Source organism: Lontra canadensis, unplaced genomic scaffold (assembly GCF_010015895.1).
Source record: "Lontra canadensis isolate GAN:19392208 unplaced genomic scaffold, GSC_riverotter_1.0 scaffold165, whole genome shotgun sequence".
In the NCBI taxonomy this organism is placed as follows: domain Eukaryota; kingdom Metazoa; phylum Chordata; class Mammalia; order Carnivora; family Mustelidae; genus Lontra; species Lontra canadensis.
In genome coordinates this window covers 387128-399551 of record NW_022631159.1, presented here as the reverse complement: position 1 = coordinate 399551, position 12424 = coordinate 387128, and the positions used below count along the sequence as shown (strand labels likewise).

At 37.3% G+C, this 12424-nt stretch overlaps 1 protein-coding gene across 48 annotated transcripts in view; it reads right to left on the bottom strand.

The window, feature by feature from the left end:
* PTPRD (protein tyrosine phosphatase receptor type D) overlaps positions 1–12424 on the bottom strand; it is a 408131-nt gene that overhangs the window by 37375 nt on the left and 358332 nt on the right. The window lies entirely within an intron of this gene.

Sequence of the window (12424 nt, the reverse complement as noted above, 5' to 3'; positions counted from 1 at the left end):
ACCTGGGTGCCCAGCACCTCCAGGCTGCTGCCCAGCTACCCCTCAGCCCTTCTTTTAATCAGTCAGGGTCTTAAAGATCTGTGACACTTAACTGGCTATAATGCATCAAAATTACCTATTCCGGCCATCTTAGTTTCAAACATAATGCGTCCCTGCTGCTATGTAGGTGCTTTCTGGCTATTTTCCTAACTCAGCTAGAAAATGTTAAGGGACTCCTTAATCATATTAACTGGACCAAAATTAAAAGGACTATAATGCAGTGGGAAATATGGTGAGCCAACAGTCAGAAGACTCGAGTCCAGCAAGAGTCTATGGGAAAGCTGTCAACCTCCTTGGGCCTCATTTTATTTTATCTCTGAGATTAAAGAGATGCAGTGGAAAGGGGAAGGGGATGAGGAGGTAGCGAGGAAGAAGGCAGAGAGAGAGAGAGAGAGAGAAGAGAGAGAAGGAGAGGGGGAAGGGGCAGTTATCTAGAAAGCTTGAGATGTCCCTTCCAGGTCTGTGATTCACTATAAATGAATCATATTCCTGAAATTATTGAGTTTAAAAAAAAGCTTATCAAATCTATTAATTCCTATATCACAGGAAGATATAAAGAAAATATTTTGAGATAGGATGAAATGGGATTAAAGAGTATAAATTTCTCCTGCCACAGATGTTGATATTTCAGAAAAAGAATCAGGTAGCAGTTACAAAACAAATTACATAGATTTTCTACTTTTTTAAAACTTATTTCATGTATCAACAACAACAACAATAGAAACCCTCTGTATTTTAGGGTGGGCCTGTGGGTATTGCTCCATGGGAGGAACATTTACTGTGGACTCAGCCAGGCTGGCAGGAATGGAGAGAAGAGCTGTGTGTGTCCAGTAAATAAGGTTCATTGACATAGAACTCAGTCCTGGGATAAATGAAGTCACACATCATTTGTTGTTTCTCCCATCATGTGGAGGAGTCTGTTTCACTACCCCTTGAATCTGGGCTGGCCCTTGCCTTGTTTTGAGCAAAAGAGTGTGGCGAAAGTGATGATGTGTGACTTCCAAGGTTTGGCCTCAAAGGGCTTCAGAAGTTTCTCCTTTGATCCCCAGAACTCTGAGACCACCAGACTGGGAGGCAAGGTCATGGGGAGGTGGGTAGGCTAGCTTACAGAGGCTTTCCAGCTGGCTTCAAAGGACAGATCAGGAGAAGTCAGCAGAAGACCACTGTCTGGCCCCAAGTCAACCCACAGATCTGTGAGAAGTAACAGATTGTGGTGGTTTTGAGCGAGTAAGTTTGGGTTGGTATTTGTAAGCCATGGTGGTTAACTGATAGCTACACCCTCCACTTCAGAACGGTCACCAATTCCTAAGGCACATAGCTGTAGCAGAAACACAAATATGGTTGCATTGTTTTTTTAAAGATCCATGCTCTAAACCAACCCAATCTGAGACAAATGAACAAAACCAGATAAATGGAAAAGGGATACTTTCCTAAAAAGATCATAATTCTCAAAGTCCTTTCCTTTCAGGTGTTAAAAGGAATTTGGGCAAGTAGCTGTTCAGCTTTTGTTATCAGAATGGTAGAGCTACAGTTTACCCTGCCCCAACTCATCTAGTCCATTTCGATACATCATAAGTCATAGACTCTACACACACCACTGTGGATCAGTGAAAGTCTTAACCACTGACCCTCTATTGGCGGACTGAAAGGTGGAGAAGGATTTTCCTTTAGGGGTGGGAGGAGGTGGGAAAAGTATGGAGGGAGGTGGGATGGGGAAAGAAAGAAAAAGAGAGAGACTTCTCAAGCTCTTCGGAAGAAGGTCTATAAAAAATAAATAAATGAAAAGTGTTTAATTATTTCACAAGAAACATCCTCAACAAACTCTTTCATTTAAAAATGGAGTGTGCTGGCCCAGAAATACATAACCCTCAAAGATCAAAGAGCAAGGGATTTTTAGGACCTTTATGTTTGGGCAGCAGGTCCTGCATTATGACTCACTTATCTCCCATCCATCTAATCTTTTATCTTTGGCTTCCACAAGACACTGAAAAAGAGGATAGCCACTAAGTCATATGCCACTTAAAGGGATTCCTAGGGCTTATTGTTTTGAACTTCCAGAATGCTAGACGTCCATACCAAGCATGAATGTGAAGCAATGTGGCTGATATGCTAGCAGAAAAACCAAGCATTTGTCAGCCCCAAGGACCATGACCCTTAGAAGTAGCCACCTTGGGAGGCTGAAGATTTATTGCTGCTGCATTAATTTGCTGCCATGGTGCGAAAGTATTTTTGGAACTCCTTTTTGGCAGTCTAGTTAAGAGCCTGTCACCTGTTCTTTTGTATTCCCTAATGGTGGCATATCTTTGTCCTTGAAGGTGGATTATTTATTTATTTACTTTTTTAAGTGCCAAGAGACCTGTAGAGCCAAGTCTTGGGTTTGTATGGTTGGTGGCCAAGGTATGGAATATTGTTGGCTGATTTTTCAAGTTATGAGCCTACCTCACTATATGCTCTAAAAAGTGATTCTTAAGGGAAGTCAAATAAAGACATCCTCCCAATGTTTAAAATGAGGATGCCATTCAAAAAAGTATTTTCAAGCTTTAAAGCTTTGAAGTGGGCTATCATTTGGATGCATACATTCTGCACCATCAAAGATTAGTTTAGCTGCCATATAACAATGGTTCTCAATCAGGGGACATTTAGCAATGTCTGAGGGCATTTTTGCTTGTTACAATCCTTGGGGGCATGCTACTGGCATCTGGTAGGCAGAGGACAGGGATGCTGAGAAACACTGTTCAATGCACAGGGCAGTCTCCCCCAACAAAAATTGTATGACCCAAATATCAATGGTGTTGAGGCTGAAAAGCTTGTCTTATAGTAACCATCTATTTTAACAAGATTTTAAAAGTGCAATGACATAACTACTACATATAGTATTATGTGTTTTTAAAGTGTTAAATTTTAAAGTGCTAAATAGTTGCCACTCACCTAGGTTAATATATGTATATGCACACACACACACACACACACACACACACACGTACTTCTTCTCTTCTAAGTTACAAGTTACACAGAAGTCAAACCCACATTTCAGTAAAAAGTAATAATGTTGTTTGATAGTAAGAGAATCAATTTAAACACGTATTTTATGTGAAGCAAAACAATAACAAAAATGTCTATTAGTACAGACATAGACATAGACATTAGTACATGACTTCTTCCCATGTGGCAGGTACCTGGCTGATCACCACTTCACACATATCATCTTACAAGCTCTTTATACACAATACTGTGAGGGACCTACTACTATTATGCCCACTTTACTGATCAGGAAACCGAGGCTGAGAAAGGTTAAATAAGTTGCAGTGAACAGTGCAGCCGGGATTTGAACTCTAATAAGCTGATTTCAAGTGATTTTCAGTACTAAACACCATTTAATGCTGTCCCCAAAGGGGATTTTGGATCTACTAAAAGCCATCTCTGTTGTTGGCTGGGGACTGTTTCACTCTCATTTGTGTAACATGAATTGGGCAAAATAGAAAATGGTGGTATGATGTAGACAAAGAGGAAAGGACCTTGAATCATAAAACGTGAGTTCTCAGCCAGACTTTGTACTTACTAGCTGGATATGTGGTCTTCAGCAAGTCACTTAACTTTTCAGAGTCTAAATTTCCTTTAGTGTGGAGACGGTAAGAATATACACCTATTATTTTTGTTGTAAAGATTAAATCAAATAGATGATGGAAAGATGCTCTGTCAATGGCCACTTCCCTACACAAAAGTAACTTAGTTGCAACTCTTGGGCATGGGATAAGAATGGAAAGGTGACAGTTCCTCAGATGCCCCTGCAGGTATTTTCAGGAACTACCCTTGATATCAGACACTGACATTAGTTGTTACTTAAAATATTGGCCTCACCTCTCCTCTATTGCCTTTATATCTGTCTTTTCAAATAAATGTTTCATTTCATCAGACAGCCAAAGGGCTTCCCCCCCAGTACCCCAAACACATTCAATGTGAGTTTTATATTTTACACCTACTAGAGCCATTATGCAATTCCTTTTAATGTTTTCTTTGGGTTCAATTACTCTTAAATTATTTTAGTGCATGTAAGGCATTTTTCTCTTACAGGATTGTGCCATCAAACTATTGAAGTTCTGGCTTCCTGATTCATATCACCATGTTGTTTCATAAATTAAGAATTTTCTCTGTATGCACAATTATTAGTATATAAGAACAGAGCCTACACAATAGTTTCAGTGTGGTTTAATTACTTCTCACCTTAAAATGTTTTCATAAATATGGATACAATTTGTGTATTCCACCCATTTTCTTATCAAGAGATGTTGGTATTTTCAACAATCCCATCTTTCATCTACAGAAGACTAGTTTCTCTTATTAATTTATACATGAAAATGAATCCCAGGTTTAAGGAATATATGGGCCTATGGTTTGTACTTGTCAGCATCTCAAAACTATCACATACTTTGGCAATACTTGTGGTCTTTGATCTAAAGAGATATTTGAATGAAACACATTGAGGAAAATAAAGGATGGAATTTAAATGGTGGGTTAAAATGCATTAAACAATTTTCCATAACACTCTTAGCTCCTTTGGATCACAACATCTTTTATTTTTATGATCATATGCAACATTTTCCAAAAACCTTTTTTACCTTGAAAAAGCTATTTTTGTCAATATTGGTTTGATATTAGAAGTAAATGGTTATGTTGTAAATATGATCTAAGTACTTTCTTGGTTGTGCTTTCACTTATAAAGTCAAAAAGTATTATTAAGATTGGATCTTATGAATCTTTCTAACTCCAAATTGTCATTTGATTTTTATCAGACCCCCATTAGTGGCCCCCTATTACTTCCAAAATAGTATTTATCTACATCTAGTCCTCAGTTTCTATTCCTAAGGGTTGTTTTTTTTTTAAGATTTTATTTATTTATTTATTTGTGGGAATGAGAGAGAGAGAGAGAGAGAGAGAGAGAACAAATGGGAGGAGGGCCAGTGAGAGGGGGAGAAGCCGACTCCCCGCTGAGCAGGAAGCCTGACATGGGGCTCAATCCCAGGACCCCAGAATCATAATCAGAGCCAAAGGCAGACACTTAACTCAGTCAGTTAGACTGAGCCATGAAGGCACGCCTTATTCTTTCTGGTTTTAAAGTCTGGTTTGGTTCTATGTTTGATTGTACAAGACTTTAATTATTCTTAGGAGGTCTATTTTACTCTTCTTGGAATCTTCTCATTTAGAACACAAGTTTAGGGGGTCTTGATCTATCCCTCCTTCATATTTATTCACAAATAAATTTCTCCTATAAAGGTAATGTATTCCCTTGGTCCTAAAAGGGGTTAACTATGACTAAGAGTTAGTACCATGGGTCAAGAGTTTATAATTGACACAGTGAAATTATGGCTTCACCCCAATTTATTCATTCTTAACAAAAAGCAAATTCAAATCAGTTGTCATACTCCTTTGGCACTAGTAAAATATAAACCACAAATTCTTCTGTAGAACAACAAAAAGAATAGGGCTCAATAGGGAGAACAGGGAACAAAACTTCTTTGTTTTCTAAGAGGGAGAATGAAACAATACAAGGAAATGTAACATATTACCTCTATGAAAATTCAAACAATAAATAGACTGGAAGTTCTATCCCTTAATTTCTTTCAAAATCAAATTTTATAAGTAAGGAGAAAAATATGGCATGTCTCTATTCATGTACTGCACAGATATATGTGAAGAGGTAATGGCAAATATCCACCTGACAACCATTCAGTCAACAAACATATATTAAGGAGGTAAGTGTAAGGAACTAAGTCAGTCTCTGCAACAAGAAAAGTCAGAACTAGATATAATGATGAGTAAACAGGTCAAAGACTTTGTAATAGGCCCTAAATTTACAACTTCCTTGTGTTTAATAATCCTCACAAATAAAACATACTGTTCTGTGGATTAAATGAGTTATCGCTTAGGTACTTAGTGATACTTGGAAAACAGTGAAGGCTCAGTAATGGGTAGTCACTGTGATTATTCTAAAATGATTAAGGGGTAGAAGAGACTCACATATTAACAATTACCTTTGATGCAGAATGAGTGAAATAAAGGCTAGCATATGGCCATGTGATGTGGGGGCAGAAAGAAAGGACTGACTCATTCTGACAAGGTCATCAGGACAGGCTTAAAGAGTGAAATGCCAAACCAAGTGGTGGCCAAAGTTGGAGGTGAGGACCAGCAAGTGAGCTAAAGCCTGGAAAACTCACTTGGTCGATAGGGACAGGCAGCCTAGGTCACGCAGTGGCTATCACTACTGGCATGAGCTCAGGCAAGTAAGATGGTCTTCTTTGGTCTCTGTTTATTCTTGTGTAAAATGGGAAAATAAGGTTCCTACCTCTGAAGATGATTTGTATGTAAAAAACATTAATACATGTAAAACACTTAGAACATGGCCTCTCCGGTTGAGAAGAAAGAATATCTGCTGTCGATTAAGATTCAATATGTTTAACTATTATCATGGCTAAAAAACAGGGAGCTGTGTCTATCTTTAACATGGAATGGAGACTATGTGGAAAAGGACATAAAAGAGTTATAGAAAAAGGGGCTCAGAAATAAGTATAAGAAAGACAAAGGCAACTTAATACAATTAAATTCTCATAAGAAATGCCACAGTAGGGATAAAAATAGTCTCATGTAAAACAAACAAACAAACAAATAGTCCAACCCTGAAATGATCTGTTTCTATAAAAATTTCTAAAACACCACATGGAATCCATCAACATCCTTGAGGAGAACACAGGCAGCAACCTCTTCGACCTCAGCCGCAGCAACATCTTCCTAGGAACATCGCCAAAGGCAAGGGAAGCAAGGGCAAAAATGAACTATTGGGATTTTATCAAGATCAAAAGCTTTTGCACAGCAAAGGAAACAGTTAACAAAACCAAAAGACAACTGACAGAATGGGAGAAGATATTTGCAAACGACATATCAGATAAAGGGCTAGTGTCCAGAATCTATAAAGAACTTAGCAAACTCAACACCCAAAGAACAAATAATCCCATCAAGAAATGGGCAGAAGACATGAACAGACATTTCTGCAAAGAAGACATCCAGATGGCCAACAGACACATGAAAAAGTGCTCCATATCACTCGGCATCAGGGAAATACAAATCAAAACCACAATGAGATACCACCTCACACCAGTCAGAATGGCTAAAATTAACAAGTCAGGAAATGACAGATGCTGGCGAGGATGCGGAGAAAGGGGAACCCTCCTACACTGTTGGTGGGAATGCAAGCTGGTGCAACCACTCTGGAAAACAGCATGGAGGTTCCTCAAAATGTTGAAAATAGAACTACCCTATGACCCAGCAATTGCACTGCTGGGTATTTACCCTAAAGATACAAACGTAGTGATCCGAAGGGGCACGTGCACCCGAATGTTTATAGCAGCAATGTCTACAATAGCCAAACTATGGAAAGAACCTAGATGTCCATCAACAGACGAATGGATAAAGAAGATGTGGTATATATATACAATGGAATACTATGCAGCCATCAAAAGAAATGAAATCTTGCCATTTGCGACAACATGGATGGAACTAGAGGGTATCATGCTTAGCGAAATAAGTCAATCGGAGAAAGACAACTATCATATGATCTCCCTGATATGAGGGAGAGGAGATGCAACATGGGGGGTTAATGTGGTAGGAGAAGAGTAAATGAAACAAGTTGGGATTGGGAGGGAGACAAACCATAAGTGACTCTTAATCTCACAAAACAAACTGAGGGTTGCTGGGCAGAGGGGGGTTGAGGGGGGTTATGGACATTGGGTAGGGTATGTGCTATGGTGAGTGCTGTGAAGTTTGTAAATGTGGAGATTCACAGACCTGTACCCCTGGGGGAAAAATATATATATATATATATATGTTTATAAAAAAATAAAATTAAAAAAAAAAAAAAGAGGTGAAAAAAAAAAATGTCTTTTACCCACTATACAATAAAGTTCTTGAGGAAGGGAAAAAAAAAAAAAAAAATTTCTAAAACACCACATGGAATTCAGTTAACTTCAGAAAGCAATTATTGAGCACCTACTATGATGTAAGAGCTGTGATACAAATGTGCATAATCCATCAACTATACCCTCTGGGATTTCAAGGCATATGTGATCTGTACATATACAGTTAATATGCTAAGTGTGAACCTATTTTATGAGAGCTCAGAGAATACAGTGTTTAATTCTTTCTGCAGGAAGAGTAATGGGAAATGAGCTTAAAAGGATTTTCCAGAATTTCAACTCATGTTTGCAATATGAAGCAATTCCTATAAATGGATGGGTTGAGTCGTGTATAAAACAATAAGGTTATGGAAGGTTTGGAAGACTAGAGAGTGCATTCCAGTTTAAAGGCATTCAAATTCAAATTTAAAAAAAAAATACCATGGATATCAACAAAACTACCTGAGGCCAATTTGCAACTTTTGCAAATACATGGCAAGTGCTACTTGAGGTAAATTAGGAAACAGGATTGAACATCAGCAGATGGAGAAGGGAACAGGTAAAATTCTAGAGTGTATAAATATCATTTACCAAGAGCCAGAGATAAAAGTACTTCAAAAGTGTAGCTAGGGTAGGTGACTAAGAGAGTGAACAATGAGGCATGAAAGAGACATCAGTTTAGATTATAAAGGGCCAAGGACACAATGCTAAGTGCAAACTTCATCTTGACGGCATCAAGAACCATCATATTAATTTCTATGTATCCTTAATGGTATCATCTTATGAGCTCAATGGTTTCTCAGGTCTTTGTAAACACGGATTTGTTATTATAAATGATTCTAACTCACAGCAAACAAGAAAATGTTCTCTGTCACTGGGGAAAATTTGACAAAACTACCATTATGGAAAACATCTAAATTTCTAAAAATCTATTAGATTAAATATTGCATGTTTAGAAATATCTGTTTAGGGATTCCTGGGTGGCTCAGTCAGTTAAGTGGCTGCCTTCAGTTTGGGTCACGATCCCAGGGTCCTGGGACCGAGCCCCACGTTGGACTCCCTCCTTGGCGGAGAGTCTGCCTCTCCCTCTGCGTGCTGCTCTGCCTACTTGTGCTCTCTCTCTCTAACAAATAAATAAAATCTTTTAAAAAATCTGTTTATTCATAGGATACATGGCTCAAGTCACATAGATTATATCCAAGTTAATATTGATTATTTTCTCTTAAGTGTAATTATATGTACATCTTTTTAAAACTTACTCAATAATTAATACACTAACAATTTAACATTTCATACTTCTACATTCTATGCACTGTCCTAAGTGCTTTATCATTTCATATCATTTCAGTTAATCTTCATGAAACTCTTATTATTATGAAGAATGTTACCCTACTTATCAGTGAACAAACCCAAGCTAGCAGATTTCAAATAACTTGCTCAAAGGCACAAATCCCATAAGCAAAAACTCCAGCATGTGCACTCCTAATGCTAAGTTTATATAGTCTGTAAGAACTGACTGATAGCTAGAGCTGGTCTTTCTTCCTAGGTCTGTAGAACCATTCTTCTATGAATGTGGTAGACCCTAGCCTTCTCAACTTTCCAAGGTCTTGTCTGAGATTACCACTAGATTATCCTCCTAGCCCTTTCTTACTACTGACTGTAAGAATTTTTCTTCTTCATAGTAGCTCTTTTTACTCCTGGCACATTTATCACTAGACAGGACTATTGGAGGAACGTGAATCTTCTCTTTTTCTGCCCCCTCTCCCTCTGTTTGGTCTACTACCAGACTTCATTTAAAGCCTCTTCCATTCTCCCAGAATCTGTTTGGCAGAAGGCTTGGGTTTGAGTTTGTCACTACTTCTTCATAACAGAGGGAAAAAAAAAAAGAAAGTCAAATCCATTACAGGAAAAAAAAAATCACAACATGAAATACAGTATTTACTAAATTTCAGAGTATTTGTGTGATCATTTACAACATGATCATGATTACCATCACTGATAACCCTCTGTAACTTGTCTATTGTGGCTTTCTGCAAAGTTTCTGCCTGCTTAGAGATGAGTTCTAAACTGGCATTTCTTGGGTCCCACACAAGCAGTGGTTGTCTGCGGTGACTATTCTCTGACACTCCATCAGAAAAATTGTGCTCTGAAGTTTTAACATATACTGTGTCCAAGTCAATATCAGAGCTCAGTTTACGTTCCACTTTCCCCTCATTTTTTTTCAAAGTCACTAACAAATTTCTTCTACCGATATACCTACTTTTCTGTTTAATACAAAGCTTCTCCAGAGCCTCAGGCACAGCACTTCCAAATGTCAACAGCTATTAGCACTGCACATTTATCTTTGTTTCCTTATTTCTCCAAAGTTGTCTGTATCTCTCAGAGGTGAGTCCAGGTGGCTTAACATAACCTAGGGGTGTGGGTGTACATAAAAGTGCATGCATTTTCTCAAAATAAAGCATATAGCTACCTATCTTATCTCTGCTACTTGCCTGCAAACTTTTCTGGATCCAACTAAGTATCTAGCATATAGCCTTATACCTTGCTTATGATCAACAGAGGATATGATCAACTGTGTCTTTAAATTATCAATCAGTCATTCTGTCAAGTTTCCCGGGTGCTCTATCTTAATTCACAGAATTGGGAAACACATTTTGAGAGAGGGAACATGCTATATTTCAAACTGTAATACAAATACAATGTTTTATGAAAACTCCCAAGTTAGGTTTCCTTAATTTTTGTTCGCATTTATATATGTCTCAATGTGTGTGTATGCGTTTGTGTATGTATCTCTGTATGTGTGTATCTGTGCAAACTGCCTTTTTGCCTTTAGGAATATGAGGGCAACCTTTCTTCAATGAGCCCAAACTTCTTGTTTCCCTATTCTGCAGCCAAAATTCAATTGAAAACATTTCCTGTGTGATCTTCATAATCAAGTTGAGCTGGTGGAGGAGGGGCATGTCACCAGGCACAATGACTCTTTGACATATTCAAAGAAGTATGTATAACAGAGTATACAGACTGGTCAAACTAATGGCTGCTGAAATCAATAGGCAGGAGAATCAGAAATCTGCTGTCATGATGCAAAAGCATTAGCTCAAGTTAAGAAAAATAATTTTTAGTGTTTCAGAACCATGTAAAACAATGTAACATAGTGTCAGGTCCAGAAGAGCAAGTACTAGATTATAAAACATGAGCAGGACTATGTCTGGCTTCCTAGCTCTCAGTACTTACACCAAACCCTGTAACTTCTCTTCTGCTCTCTTCTCTTGAACTGACATACCTTTAAGATCATCAAACAGAATAAAACACGGGAGAGAGCCTTGGAATTTATAAAATACTCTATAAATATAATGTGGTACGATTAGTTTTTGTTGGGAAAAAATTGCTGGGAAAGAGAAATAAGCATCTCCTTGTTCAAAACCTGCTAGGCCACTGTTTAAGAATTTCCACTGTAGCATGGGTTAGTCAGGGGAGTTTTATTGCTTTTATTTTGATCTATGTTGTCTCCATCTTTTTGTAAAAACATTTCTAGGATCCAGGGTATTATGCTCAAGTATGATATGGGATGTGAAAGAGCTATAGTATTAAGTGATGATAGAAATGGTTTGTGACAGATGCTTTCTTTTTTAATATACTTACCCACTGCAGTTTTACTTGTCTGTGCAGCAGAAAACCATATTCTCTCATGTTTGAAGTACCCAGTTTACAAAGAACTATTAGGGATTATATCAATTATACATTTATATAGTAACATACAGAATATGACCAGGTATCTTTAGTAATATGTTCGTGGTGATATTTGAGAGGAACTAAGGAACTGGTAAGAAATCAGTTAAATACTAAAAATGTATAAACACATATATAGTAGAATCCGAGTGGTGATATAAAGAATATTAGTCAGAATTAAGTAAAAAATAATAATAAATTATACAACACTTCAAAAGAAATACAGGCTCATTAACTCCTAATACATAAAATAAATTCTTCCAAAATGTAGGTCTTTATATTATATTAAGTAAATTTTAAAAACTCAAATTAGTATATTTTCTATATGTGACTTGATAATACTTTATAGGAAGGTATCTTTAAGCAGTATGACACCCTCTCTGAAAGCTTTTATACTTATTGTATCATTTTGTTCAAAATTTTCTTTCCTATACATAGGGAAAAGGTTTTTATCAGCCCAGGCCACAAGAACTTATCAAATAATTCATCTATCTATCTATCTATCTATCTATCATCTATCATCTTCTAAAGAATATTCCTCACATAGATGAAACTTGAACCAAATCACAAGACTGATTCTTAATTCTTTTCTGTTTCATATAGTTATTACCATGAGCACATTTAATTTTGTGTTTACATATTTATTTATTTTTGCTCCAAAGAGAAAATAGCAAGGACCATAGTTGCTTATCATGTCCAGAGGGGCATATTAA